The 13,599-nt window shown below is 38.0% G+C and overlaps 1 pseudogene; it reads right to left on the bottom strand.

The window, feature by feature from the left end:
• Positions 1 to 6,730: 6,730 nt before the first annotated feature.
• Positions 6,731 to 6,849, bottom strand: LOC128630228 (uncharacterized; annotated as a pseudogene).
• Between the last annotated feature and the right edge of the window lie 6,750 nt (positions 6,850 to 13,599).

Raw genomic sequence — 13,599 nt, 5'->3', positions numbered from 1 at the left:
TCGACATTTCGCGTTCGCTCCTTCCAGCCCTTTGCAGCGTGAAAACAAATGTAAAAAACCTTCCTCATCATCATGACATACTTTGCATATTGGCGTTTGCTCCATTCCTAATTTATTTAAAAAAGCGTCTGTGAATACTACTCTGTGCCTAATAAAATATTCAAGGTTTTCCAGCTTTGTCTCTACAAGCGTCCCTCTCATGTTACCCCATAAGTCGTTTTCCTCTAGGTCGTCAAACTTCTTCAGCCAGTACTCATTTGCTATTGGTATTTTAAAAATTCCGTCTCTAAAAAAACTATAAAACATTTTCACTGTACAGAGTTTGAAATCAAAACATTTTTCCCCCACCTTCACGTAAAACTCCCTTCCCGTTCCCTCCGCCATGTTTTCTATTCTTTCTATCCACTCCTTCAAGTATTGCATTCTTGATTACCTCATATTTGTTGATAATTTCCTGCGTGCTGAAGTCTTCCTTTGCTTCCTCCATTGCATCTATTATGCATTGTACCGGTAGGAACCCTTCTTTAAACTCATATAAAATGTCCCTTACCCTTGTAATTCCCACCTCCCACCACTTTCTAAAAAAGATCTCTTTTCCTTGCTTTAAAACTCTGTTGTTTAAAAACAGGGGCTGGTTCAGGATGTTCTCTCTGCCTCGGGGCTCAAAGTGCACAGTGGTTAGAAATTTCCCCCATGCGCCCATCATTTCTTTATAAAAGTCCGGTAGCCCTTCCGCCATCCAGTTCTTCATCTTCATGCATAAAATGTCCTCCCCCAAGTTAAAATTCCCGCATTTATTTAAAAAATACCCCATTGTTTTTTTCCATGCTGTATCGTTCTCGTCATCCATATATTTTTTTAATTATTTTTACTCTTAAGCTGTTTTTCTTTTGCCCGATATCCACCAACCCTAGACCTCCCCTTTCCACCGCTCCTATCAAGGTGTTATATGCGATTCTTGACGGTTTTTTATCCCATAAAAAGTCTAAAACACATTTCTTGAGCCTTTGTTCTGCCCACAAAGGCAAGGATGACACATATAGGGTGTACCATAATTTCGACGCCATCAACACATTCAGAATTAAAACCTTCCCTTTCAAACTGAGAGTCCTCAGTTTCCAGAAAGCCAGCTTCCTTTCGATATTTCCTAAAATACCCTCCCACATGGTTTCTCCTGCCTTCCTTTCATCCTTTCCGATTAAAACGCCCAAGATCTTTATTTCATTTGTTTCTTTAAAAGCAAAGTAATCTGTTAGATCTACGGCCCCTCCGAATCTCATGTACACTGTTTTGTCTACATTGATCTTACCCCCTGAGCCCTTACAAAACATTTGTACGACTTCCATTGCTTTCTTGACGCTCTCCTTATCTTTCACTATTAGCGTTGTGTCGTCCGCGTATTGAAATATTGTCTCTTTTTCTTTCCCTCCTTCAACCCCGACTCCTTTTATCGTACATTCTTGTTTCATTGCTAGACCCAGTGGCTCTGAGATAAGTGAGTATAAAAGCGCTGATAGTGGGCATCCCTGTCTTATCGATCTTTGAATTTTAAAACACTGTGTTAAAAAACCATTGCACTTTATTCTTGTTGTTGCCCCTCTATATAAAATTTTGATCCATTCGATAAAATTTTCCCCGAAGCCAAAACTTTTTAAAATCCCAAATAAATAATCGTGATCGACCCTGTCAAAAGCTTTCTCAAAATCTATGCTAACTACATATCCTTCTTTCTTTTTCATCTTCATATATCTTATTTTATCTTGTATACTTAGCGTTGTGTCCGCTATATCCTTCCCCTTTACCCCATATACCTGATTCGTTCTAATTATGGCTGGCATTACTTCTTTTAGTCTATTTGCTAAAATTTTCGCTAAAATCTTTAAGTCAGTATTAAGCATTGTGATCGGTCTATAGTTTCTTAAATCTTCTCTTTCCCCTTTTCTTTTATATATCAACTTTACCACTCCCATTCCCATTCTTTTGTTTATTTTCCCTTTCTTAAATATCTCATCGTATACATTTTTCAAATTGCTGGTTAAAACATCCTTAAAAACAATATAAAACTCACCCCCCAATACATCTATTCCCGGGCTTTTCTTTCTATTTAGTTGTGCTATGGCTTTTTCTATTTCTTCCTCCCTTATTTCTTTGTCACATTCATTTTTTTCTTCCTCTCCTACCCTTGCTTCTATTTGATTTAATAAAAATCCCTTCTCCTTTTCTCCTACTCCCTCTGAGCTAAATAGTTTCTCGTAATATACTTTAACTTCTTTTAGAATTTCCTCATTTTCCTCTACTACTTTCCCATTCTCCCCTTTAATTCCTTTTATTGTCTCGGCTTTTCCCTTCCTTCTTTCTAAATCGAAGAAGAATTTTGTGCATTTTTCCCCCTCCACCATATACTTTGCTTTACTTCTTAACCTTGCGCCTTGATATTTACTTTCTTCTATTTCCTGCAATTCTTCTTCTATCGCTTTCAATTTCTGTACATCTTTTTCCTTCTCCCACCGTTCCCTTATTTCTCTTTTCTTATCCTTTTTCCTTTTCTGTATAAGCGTACAATATTTTATTGTAAATTTCTTTACTTCATATTTTACATTTTCCCACCATATTCTTTTATCTTCTATGAACATCCCGTTTTCTTTTTCGTTTTCCATTATCTCTTTTATTTTTTCAATATACTCTTCATTCTTTAAAATCGCTGTATTTAAAACCCATACCCCTGGCCCTCTTTTGACTACCCTCCAATCTATGTGTACGAACAGGGGCTTATGATCGCTTAAACTTGTTTCTTCGTACTTTATCCCTTCTATAAATCTTTCTGTGTTTCTCGTGCATAAAATAAAATCAATCCTTGTCTTACACATAAAATTCCCAACTATCTGCCTCCTTGAGTATTCTTTTTTTTTCTCATTTCTTTCCCTCCAAATGTCGATCATATTGTTTTCGTCCATTAATAATTTTAATTCTTTTCTCCCTGTGTCTGTTTTAAAAACCATCCCTTCCGCCATATCCAATTTGCTAAATACCGTGTTAAAATCCCCCATTATAATAACCTTAGTGTGATTTTTTAGGAACTCAACTTAAGAACTTAAAATACTCCCTCTTCTCCTGTTCCCCCGTTGGTGCGTGCACGTTAACCACCACCACTTTTCTCTTTCTTGTTCTAGTTCCACCACCATGCATTTCCCAAATATGTCCTTATATATCATTTTACATTTTATATCTCTATTATTTTTTATCAATATTGCTACCCCCCTCCCGAATTTATCGTCACCATTACTATAAAATATTTCTCCATTCCATCTTTTCCTCACTTCGCTTATGAACCCATCTCTCCAGTTTGTTTCTTGTAAAACAATTACGTCCTCCAGTTTACACTTTTCTTTGACTTTTTCGAATTTGCTTACATTTAACAACCCTCTCGCATTAAATGTAACTAGTCTTAAGACCATGCAACAAAGAAAGATGTACATCATACCCATCGTTTCAGTCTATCCCCTCCAAGTCCTTCAGACACTCATATCTGTTTCCATGCTTCAACACGTCTTTTTTAATCACTCTTTTCCTAGCAGCTGTCAAACTTGGCAAAACCTTTATTAATCGCCTCCTTTTTATTGTTTTTAGTAGTTTGTCGTCCATTTCTTCCCCCTCCTCACTTTCATTTTCAGCACTTTGCTGGCTCCTGCTTTCCTCTTTTTGTTCTGTCCCATCCAGCGCGTTTTCCAGGGTTTCAGTGATGTCAACTGGTGTCCAGGTTGCTGCCTGTCGCTCCTGTTGTGCATTTTGTCTGTCGCCCTCGTCCATCTGCTCACCGTGCTCCGTGTCTTCAGATGCATCATCGATCCGCGTTTCTCCGGCTTGCTCCTCTTGTTCCCTCTCATCGTCTCCTCCTTGCTTCTGTCCGTTCACCTGTTCCTCGTTTCGCTCCTCGCTCTCCATCCAGCATTCACACTTGTTTAGGTGTCTGTCGCAGTCCGGGCACTTCACCGTTTTGCAGTCTCTTGCGAAGTGTCCCCTCTCCTCGCACGTGAAGCTGGGGCAGTCCTTGACCAGATAGTCCGGGCTCAGACACAGCCGACATGTCTTCACCTGCAGGCTGTGCATTACCCGGAAGTACTGAGGTCCTTCTGCGGTTTCCAGCTTGGTGCTGTATGGGAGCGACGTCACCTCTTTCGGGAACCTTGTTTTTACATACAGTGAGGGAAAAAAGTATTTGATCCCCTGCTGATTTTGTACGTTTGCCCACTGACAAAGAAATGATCAGTCTATAATTTTAATGGTAGATTTATTTGAACAGTGAGAGACAGAATAACAAAAAAATAATCCAGAAAAGCGCACGTCAAAAATGTTATAAATTGATTTGCATTTTAATGAAGGAAATAAGTATTTGACCCCTCTGCAAAACATGACTTAGTACTTGGTTTAAAAACCCTTGTTGGCAATCACAGTGGTCAGACGTTTCTTGTAGTTGGCCACCAGGTTTGCACACATCTCAGGAGGGATTTTGTCCCACTCCTCTTTGCAGATCTTCTCCAAATCATTAAGGTTTCAAGGCTAACGTTTGGCAACTCGAACCTTCAGCTCCCTCCACAGATTTTCTATGGGATTAAGGTCTGGAGACTGGCTAGGCCACTCCAGGACCTTAATGTGCTTCTTCTTGAGCCACTCCTTTGTTGCCTTGGCCGTGTGTTTTGGGTCATTGTCATGCTGGAATACCCATCCACGACCCATTTTCAATGCCCTGGCTGAGGGAAGGAGGTTTTCACCCAAGATTTGACGGTACATGGCCCCGTCCATCGTCCCTTTGATGCGGTGAAGTTGTCCTGTCCCCTTAGCAGAAATAAAACCCCAAAGCATAATGTTTCCACCTCCATGTTTGACGGTGGGGATGGTGTTCCAGGGGTCATAGGCAGCATTCCTCCTCCTCCAAACACGGCGAGTTGAGTTGATGCCAAAGAGCTCCATTTTGGTCTCATCTGACCTCAACACTTTCACCCAGTTGTCCTCTGAATCATTCAGATGTTCATTGGCAAACTTCAGACGGGCATGTATATGTGCTTTCTTGAGCAGCGGACCTTGCGCGCGCTGCAGGATTTCAGTCCTTCACAGCGTAGTGTGTTACCAATTGTTTTCTTGGTGACTATGGTCCCAGCTGCCTTGAGATCATTGACAAGATCCTCCCGTGTAGTTCTGGGCTGATTCCTCACTGTTCTCATGATCAATGCAACTCCACGAGGTGAGATCTTGCATGGAGCCCCAGGCCGAGGGAGATTGACAGTTCTTTTGTGCTTCTTCCATTTGCGAATAATCGCACCAACTGTTGTCCCCTTCTCATCAAGCTGCTTGGCAATGGTCTTGTAGCCCATTCCAGACTTGTGTAGGTCTACAGTCTTGTCCCTGACATCCTTGGAGAGCTCTTTGGTCTTGGCCATGGTGGAGAGTTTGGAATCTGATTGATTGATTGCTTCTGTGGACAGGTGTCTTTTATACAGGTAACAAACTGATATTAGGAGCACTCCCTTTAAGAATGTGCTCCTAATCTCAGCTCGTTACCTGTATAAAAGACACCTGGGAGCCAGAAATCTTTCTGATTGAGAGGGGGTCAAATACTTATTTCCCTCATTAAAATGCGAATCAATTTATAAATTTTTTGACATGCGTTTTTCTGGATTTTTTTGTTGTTATTCTGTCTCTCACTGTTCAAATACAACTACCATTAAAATTATAGACTGATCATTTCTTTGTCAGTGGGCAAACGTACAAAATCAGCAGGGGATCAAATACTTTTTTCCCTCACTGTATCTAGTCCCGTCTTCGATGCTTGTACCGGGATATTGCCTCCTTTTTATTTTTGATATGGGTGTTACTCCCCATCCCGTCAGCTTTTGGATGATGACTTCATCGTCCAGGTAAACAGGTAGGTGCATGAAGGACACCACAAAGTCTCTATTGTGTAGCCGCGTGACTTCACATTTTATGCCTCTGATTGTCAGGCCGTCGCACAGGCCTTCCGTGTCTTCCTCTTTCTTGAGCGTCACCTCATATTCTTTCCTCTGTTTAGGTCTCACCGCCAGGATTCTTCCTTCCCCGATTTTCTCCGCCACCGCTTTTATGATGTCCGCCGCTCTGGCTTCCTCCACATTCCCCAGATCCACCGTCACGGTTGCCTCCTTCATATAAATTCTCTTCCCGCCTTCCTTTTTTTACAGCTTCCCTTTTCCGTCATCATCTCTTGGTCGTTGTTCCATTCCGAGTTCTTTTCCACGCCGTATTTCATCCGCCATTGCCGTATCCGTTGTCTTTAAGCCATCCATTTTACACACACAAAGAAAACAAACAAACAAACAAACAAAAGACGCAAACTAGGCTCAAAAAGCTCCTCCCAAACAGCCTGCGCTGCCGGGAGGAACAAACAAACAAACAAAAAAAAAACACTAATGAAAATAATTAGGTATTTAACCACAAACAAATAAGCCCAAAGATTTCGGTGAGCCTCTCTCACCAACTGCAGCCAACTCACTACTACACAGGTGCTACTCACTACCGCTGTCAGAGTGGTATGGCCGTAAGCGAAAGCTGACCCTAAATGGGGCCTATTTAAATAGTATAATCAAAAGACTGACTGACTGACTGACTGATTGATTGGGTCCCCTTCAAACCTGTATCCAATCTTAATCCCAAAAGAGGATGTTGCACAGAGGTCATGAAAACACTCATCCAAATAAAAAGTTTACAGCACCTAGTATTCCCAGTCAGTCTCCCAAACATGTACTAACCAGGCCCAACTCTGCTTTGCTTCCGAGGTCAGATGAGATCAGGCTTTGTCAGATTGGTATGGCCGTAAGCGAAAGCTGACCCCAAATGGGGCCTATTTAAATAGTGTAATCAAAAGACTGAATGACTGACTGACTGACTGACTGATTGATTGGGTCCCCTTCAAACCTGTATCCAATCTTAATCCCAAAAGAGGATGTTGTGCAGAGGTCATGAAAACACTGATCCAAATAAAAAGTTTACAGCACCTAGTATTCCCATTCAGTCTCCCAACCAAGTACTAACCAGGCCCAACTCTGCTTTGCTTCCGAGGTCAGATGAGATCAGGCTTTGTTTTTTTGTTGTTGTTTTTTTTTTTAAATTAAAAACATTACAGCATAAATATTTTTTCCCATTAAAATACATCAGAATGTACATTATTTTTTAACAATAAATCCTAACTTTACAAACATTTATTATTTACATCCATTGTAATCAGTTTAAAACACAGTCAATCCTTTAAAAAAATGAATAACACTTATATTCCTAATATGATAAAAAATTACCCTTGTTATCCTGGTACTTTCCATTGTAAATCGTCAAAAACCTTACATTCCTCTGGCGTAAAAACGTTATAAAATTCATCCATTTTATCTTCTTGTTTAAAATAGAAAAACAAACATTCTATATATTTTTCCACTTTTCTTTTAAAAACACACTCTACATCCATTACAATTTTTTCTCTTTTTGCCACAACCCTTCTTTCCCATATTGCACTTTTTAACAACATCACAAGCAGATTGATCAGTTTATTGTTTTCACACTTTTTATCCACTCCTAACACGACGACTTTATTCCATTCCTTGTCTATCTCATTTTTTTCCCCTTTCAGATGTTCAATTATTTTCTTCCATTTCACATTAAAGTCTTTCAACTCTTTGCAGTGTAAAAACAAATGTAAAAACCCTTCTTCATCATCGTTACATACTTTACATATTGCTTTTTGCTCCATTCCTATTTTGTTTAGTAGGAAGTCTGTAAATATTACTTTATGTCTGATAAAATACTGTAGGTTCTCTAATTTTGTTTCTACGATCGTCCCTTTCATGTTATTCCATATGCTTTCTTCTCGAAGGTCATTGAATTTCTTTTGCCAGTACTCATTTACAATCGGTTTTTTAAAAACTCCATCTCTAAAAAGGCTATAAAACATTTTCACTGTACATTCTTTAAAATCAGCCAGTTTTTCTCCCACCTTCACATAGACCTCTCTTCCTGTTCCCCCTCCTCCATGTTTTCAATTCTCTTTATCCACTCTTTAGGTATTCCTTTTTTGATGACATCGTACTTATTTATTATTTCTTGTCTGCTAAAATCCTCTTTCGCCTCCTCCATTGCATCTATTATGCACTGTACAGGTAAAAAGCCTTCTTTAAATTCATATAAAACATCCCTAACCCTTGTGATTCCCACCTCCCACCATTTCTTAAAAAGAAATCTCCTTTCCTTGATTTAAAATGCTGTTGTTTAAGAATAAAGGCTGATTTAAAATGTTCTCTCTGCCTCGGGGCTTAAAATGTACATTGGTTAAAAATTTCCCACAGGCGCCCACCATTTCCTTATAAAATTCTGGTAACCCTTCCATCATCCAATTCTTTGTTTTCATCCATAAAATATTATGTCCCAAATTAAAATTCCCACATTTGTTTATAAAATATTCCATTGTTTTTTTCCATGCTGCTTTATTTTCATCATCCATATACTTTTTTATTATTTTCACTCTCAAACTGTTTTTCCTTTGCTCAGCATCCATTAAGCCCAAACCTCCCCTTTCCACCGCACCTATTAAAGTATTGTACGCGATTCTTGGTGGCTTTCTGTCCCATAAAAAGTCTAAAAAGACATTTCTTCAGCCTTCGTTCCGCCCACAATGGCATAGATGACACATATAAAGTATACCATAACTTGGAAACCATCAACACATTTAAGATTAAAACCTTCCCTTTTAAATTAAGAGTCCTCAGTTTCCAAAAAGTCAGTTTTTTTTTCAATACCTCTTAATATGCCTTCCCACATGGTTTCCCGTGCTTTCTTTTCATCCTTCCCAATTAAAACACCTAAGATCTTTATTTCTTTTGTTTCTTTGAAAGTAAAATAATCTGTTAAAACTGTGACCCCTGCAAATCTCATATACACTGTTTTTTCTAAATTTACCTTACCTCCTGAGCCCTTATAGAACATCTGTACGATTTCCATGACCTTTTTAACACTCTCCATTTCTTTTACTATCACTGCAGTATCATCCGCATATTGAAATATTTTATCCTTTTCTTTATTTCCTTCAACACCTATTCCTTTTATTGCTCCTTCTTGTTGTATGGCTAGCCCTAGTGGTTCTGATATGAGTGAATATAAAAGAGCTGATAATGGACATCCTTGTCTTATAGACCTTTGGATTTTAAAACACTGTGTTAAAAACCCATTGCATTTTATTCTCGTTATTGCGCCTCTGTATAAAATTTTAATCCATTCAATAAAATTCTTTCCGAAACCAAAACTTTTTAAAATTCCAAATAAATAATCATGTTCTACCCTGTCAAAAGCTTTTTCAAAATCTAAACTAATTACATAGCCTTCTTTGTTTTTCATTTTCATGTATCTGATCATATCTTGTATGCTTAACGTTGTGTCTGCTATGTCTTTTCCTTTTACCCTGTACACTTGATTTGTTTTAATTATGCTTGGCATTACTTCTTTTAATCTGTTGGCTAAAATTTTTGCTAAAATCTTTAAATCAGTGTTGAGCATTGTAATCGGTTTGTAGTTAGTTCAGTCTACCCTTTCTCCTTTTCTTTTATATACCAACTTGATCAACCCCATTCCCATTCTTTGGCTCATCTCTCCTTTCTTAAAAACCTCATCAAACACTTCTTTCATGGTGCTAGTTAAAAAATCCTTAAAAACAATATAAAACTCGCTCCCCAAACCATCTATCCCTGGACTTTTGTTTCTATTTAATTTGGTTATAGCTTTTTCAATCTCTTCCTCTCTTATGTCCTGATTACATTCTTTTTTTATCTTCCTCCCTTACTTTTGTTTTTATTTGCTTCAATAAAAATGCTTTTTCATCTTCTTTTACTCCCTCTGAATTAAATAGCTTTTCATAATATGCTTTTATTTCTTTCAGAATTTACTCATTTTTTTCTACTACCTCTCCATTTTCTCTTTTTATTCCTTTTATTGTTTCAGCTTTCCCTTTTCTCCTTTCCAGATCAAAAAATAATTTTGTGCACTTTTCTCCTTCCACCATATACTTTGCTTTACTTCACAACCTCGCCCCTTGATATTTATTTTCTTCCATTTCTTTCAATTCTTCCTCTATTTCTTTTAATTTTTGTATATCTTTTTCTTTCTCATTTAATTCTTTTCCCCATCGTTCCCTTGTTTCTCTTTCCTTATTCTTTTGCTTTTCTGCATTTGTCTGCAATATTTTATTGTAGATTTTTTCACTGCATACTACACATTTTCCCACCATATTCTTTTATCTTCCACATACATACCATTTTCTTTTTCGTTTTCAATGAAATCTTTTATCTTTACAACATATTCTTCATTCTTTAAAACCGCTGTGTTTAAGACCCATACCCCTGGCCCTCTTTTCACTGTACTCCAGTCTATTTGCATAAAAAGTGGCTTATGATCACTTAGGCTTGTTTCCTTATACCTCATCCCTTCTATAAAACCTTCTATGTTCCTTGTACATAAAACAAAGTCAATTCTTGTTTTGCACATAAAATTCCTGACTATCTGCCTCCTTGAGTATTCTTTTTTCTTTTCATTCCTTTCTCTCCATATATCAATCATGTTATTTTCGTCCATCAGTGATTTTAGCTCTTTTCTCCCAGTGTCAGTTTTAAAAACCATTCCTTCAGCCATATCCAATTTACTAAACACTGTATTAAAATCCCCCATTATAATAACTTGATTGTGCTTCTTTAAAAACTCCCTTAAGAACTTAAAATACTCTCTCTTCTCCTGCTCCCCTGTTGGTGCATGTACGTTGACCACCACCACTTTCCTCTCTTCATATTCCATCTCTACCGCCATACATTTCCCAAATGTGTCCTTATACATTATTTTACATTTTATGTCTCTATTATCTTTTATCAGTATTGCTACTCCTCTGCCAAACTTATCATCGCCATTGTTATAAAATATTTCCCCATTCCATTTTTTCCTTATTTGACGTATATACCCATTCCTCCAGTTAGTTTCTTGTAGTACATCACATCTTCCCCTTTACACATTTCTTTCACTTTTTCAAATTTGTTTACATTTAAAAGTCCTCTTGCATTAAATGTAACAATTCTTAAAACCATACAACAAAGGAAGATGTACATCAGACTCATCTTATCAGTCTATCCCCTCCAAGTCCTTTAGACACTCATATCTGTTTTCATGTTTAAGCACATCTTTTTTAATCACTTTTTTTCTGGCAGCTTCCAAGCTTGGCATAACCTTTATCGATCGTCTTCTTTTCATAGTTTTCAGTATTTTATCCTCCATTTCTTCCCCCTCTTCACTTTCATTTTCAGCACATTGTTCATTACTCTTTTCTTCTTTATGTTCTGCTCTGTCCAATGCACTTTCCAAAGTTTCAGTCATTTCTATTTGAGTCCAGCTTTCTCACTCTCTTTCTATTTGCACATTCTGTTTGTCGCATTCATCCATCTGTTCTCCATTTTCTGTGTTTTCTGTTGTCTCTGACCTGTGTTCCTCTGGTTTCCTCTCCTTGTTCCTTCTCGCCGTCTCCTCCATGCCTCTGCCCGTTCATCTGCTCCTCTTCTCCTCCCTCCTCGCTCTCCATCCAGCATTCACACTTGTTTAAATACTTTCTGCAATCCGGGCACTTCACCGTGTTGCAGTCTCTTGCAAAGTGCCCCCTCTCCTCGCATTTATAGCACTTTAAATTAGGGCAGTCCTTCGCCACATGATCCGGGCTCATGCACAGACGACGAGTTTTCACCTGGTGACTGTGCATCACCCGGAAGTACTGCGGTCCTTCTGCCGTTTCCATCTTCGTGCTATACGGAAAGGACGTCACCTCTCTCGGGAACCTTGTTTTGACAAATCTGGTCCCGTCCTCGATGTTTGTGCCCGGATACATTCTCCTTTTTATTTTTGACACGGGGGTTACTCCCCATCCCCCCAGCTTTTGAACAATGACCTCATCATCCAAATAAACCGGCAGATGCATGAAGGAGACCACATAATCCCTGTTGTGTAGTCTTTTCACTTCGCAGTTTATGCCTTTAATTATCAGTCCGGCCATTAGGCTTTCTATTTCCTCCTCTCTTTCAAGTGTCACCTCATATTCTTTTAGTTGCTTCGGTCTCACCGCTAAGATTTTCCCCTCTCCGATTCTTTCCTACTGGGACATCCAGACAGTAAGACATTACAGTAATCTAATCTAGAGGTGACGAATGCATGAACTTGTATTTCCGCATCATGTAGTGACAATATGTTACTTATATATGTTTATGATATTACCATCTTGTCATTTATCAAAGAAGAGCTACAAAACCTGAAATTTGTTAATTTTTAGACAGAAAAATTCTGCAGTGTAGCTGTTCTAGTGGGCTTCCACACTGGAAGTTTAGTCCAAAACAGAGCAGTTTGCATGAAAAGTTGGTAATGTGACCGTCGTAATGTGCACTGGGAAGTGCACTGCGGTACCGAACCCGAGACTACCTGTAGAAGGTGGTCCGAGTTCAGTTACACTGGAACTGTGAATGTGAATTGTCCCATGAACGTGAACGTAACTTGTATCCGGGTCTGCACTTGTTCAGGACGTAGAGTAACCTGTGCTGAAGGCCTGTTGTGGTGATGACGTGCCATGACACGTTTTGGCCCAAATCTGCAGTAACTTTGAAAAAGTGGAAGCTCCTCTGAATATTGTGGAGTTTCTTGATTTTGCGTTAATTTCTGTGATCACAAAATGGTGAAATTCTGGACTGACACATGGAAGATATGGAATGATAACAGAAGAATGTGACTTTGGGTTGTACCATGTATTTTTTTCATGTAGCTTTATTATTTAGTATAAATGAAGGCAAGTGTGTGTTCTGTTCTTCATCTCTGCAGTCGTGTGTTCCCTGATAGTCCATGATTGCTGGAGCTCTGGAAATAGCAGGTGAGATTGCAGGCCGGAGTCGCGTCGCTGTCCAAGGAACCAAAATCAACCTCCTCTACTCCTGAGACCACAGTGTGACTGAGAGCCTACACTACATGGTAATCATTCAGATAAATATTTTTTTTAAAAACAACTTGATAAATAGTTGATTAAATAAATGTAGTGTAATGTTCTGAGTCAAATATGAAAACTACAAATAAATAAAATCTATGTATATCTGTGTATAATTAAAAACCTCACTTAATACAAGAAATTCATATCCTAAATGTTGCAAGTGATTAATCTGATGATTTTATTCAGCTGTTTAATTATTACTTTCTAAATAATAAACAAATGAATGTTCTGGATTCATGAGGAATGTTTATATTTTGTGTCCAAACTCAAAAGTTTAAACAAAGTGTATATTTATGATAATAAAGCACAAAGAACGTGAAACCTCAACTTGTCTATAATCATTGATTAATTAAATATTAATTTTAAAAAATTAAATTAAACAAGAGTAAGATGAAGTATATTTTTAATTAAAATGTAATTAGAAAGGAGCACTTTTAAAGTGGATTTGATTTAAAATAATGATAAAGCTGTTTTTTTTATGTATTTGTATATATTATCCTCTATCGTGTTTAAGAAGAAGAGGATAATGAAGCTTT

The sequence above is a fragment of the Ictalurus punctatus genome, unplaced genomic scaffold (assembly GCF_001660625.3).
Source record: "Ictalurus punctatus breed USDA103 unplaced genomic scaffold, Coco_2.0 Super-Scaffold_100046, whole genome shotgun sequence".
Lineage (NCBI taxonomy): Eukaryota > Metazoa > Chordata > Actinopteri > Siluriformes > Ictaluridae > Ictalurus > Ictalurus punctatus.
Note: the sequence above shows the minus strand (reverse complement) of the source record. Positions and strands in the feature narration are given on the sequence as shown.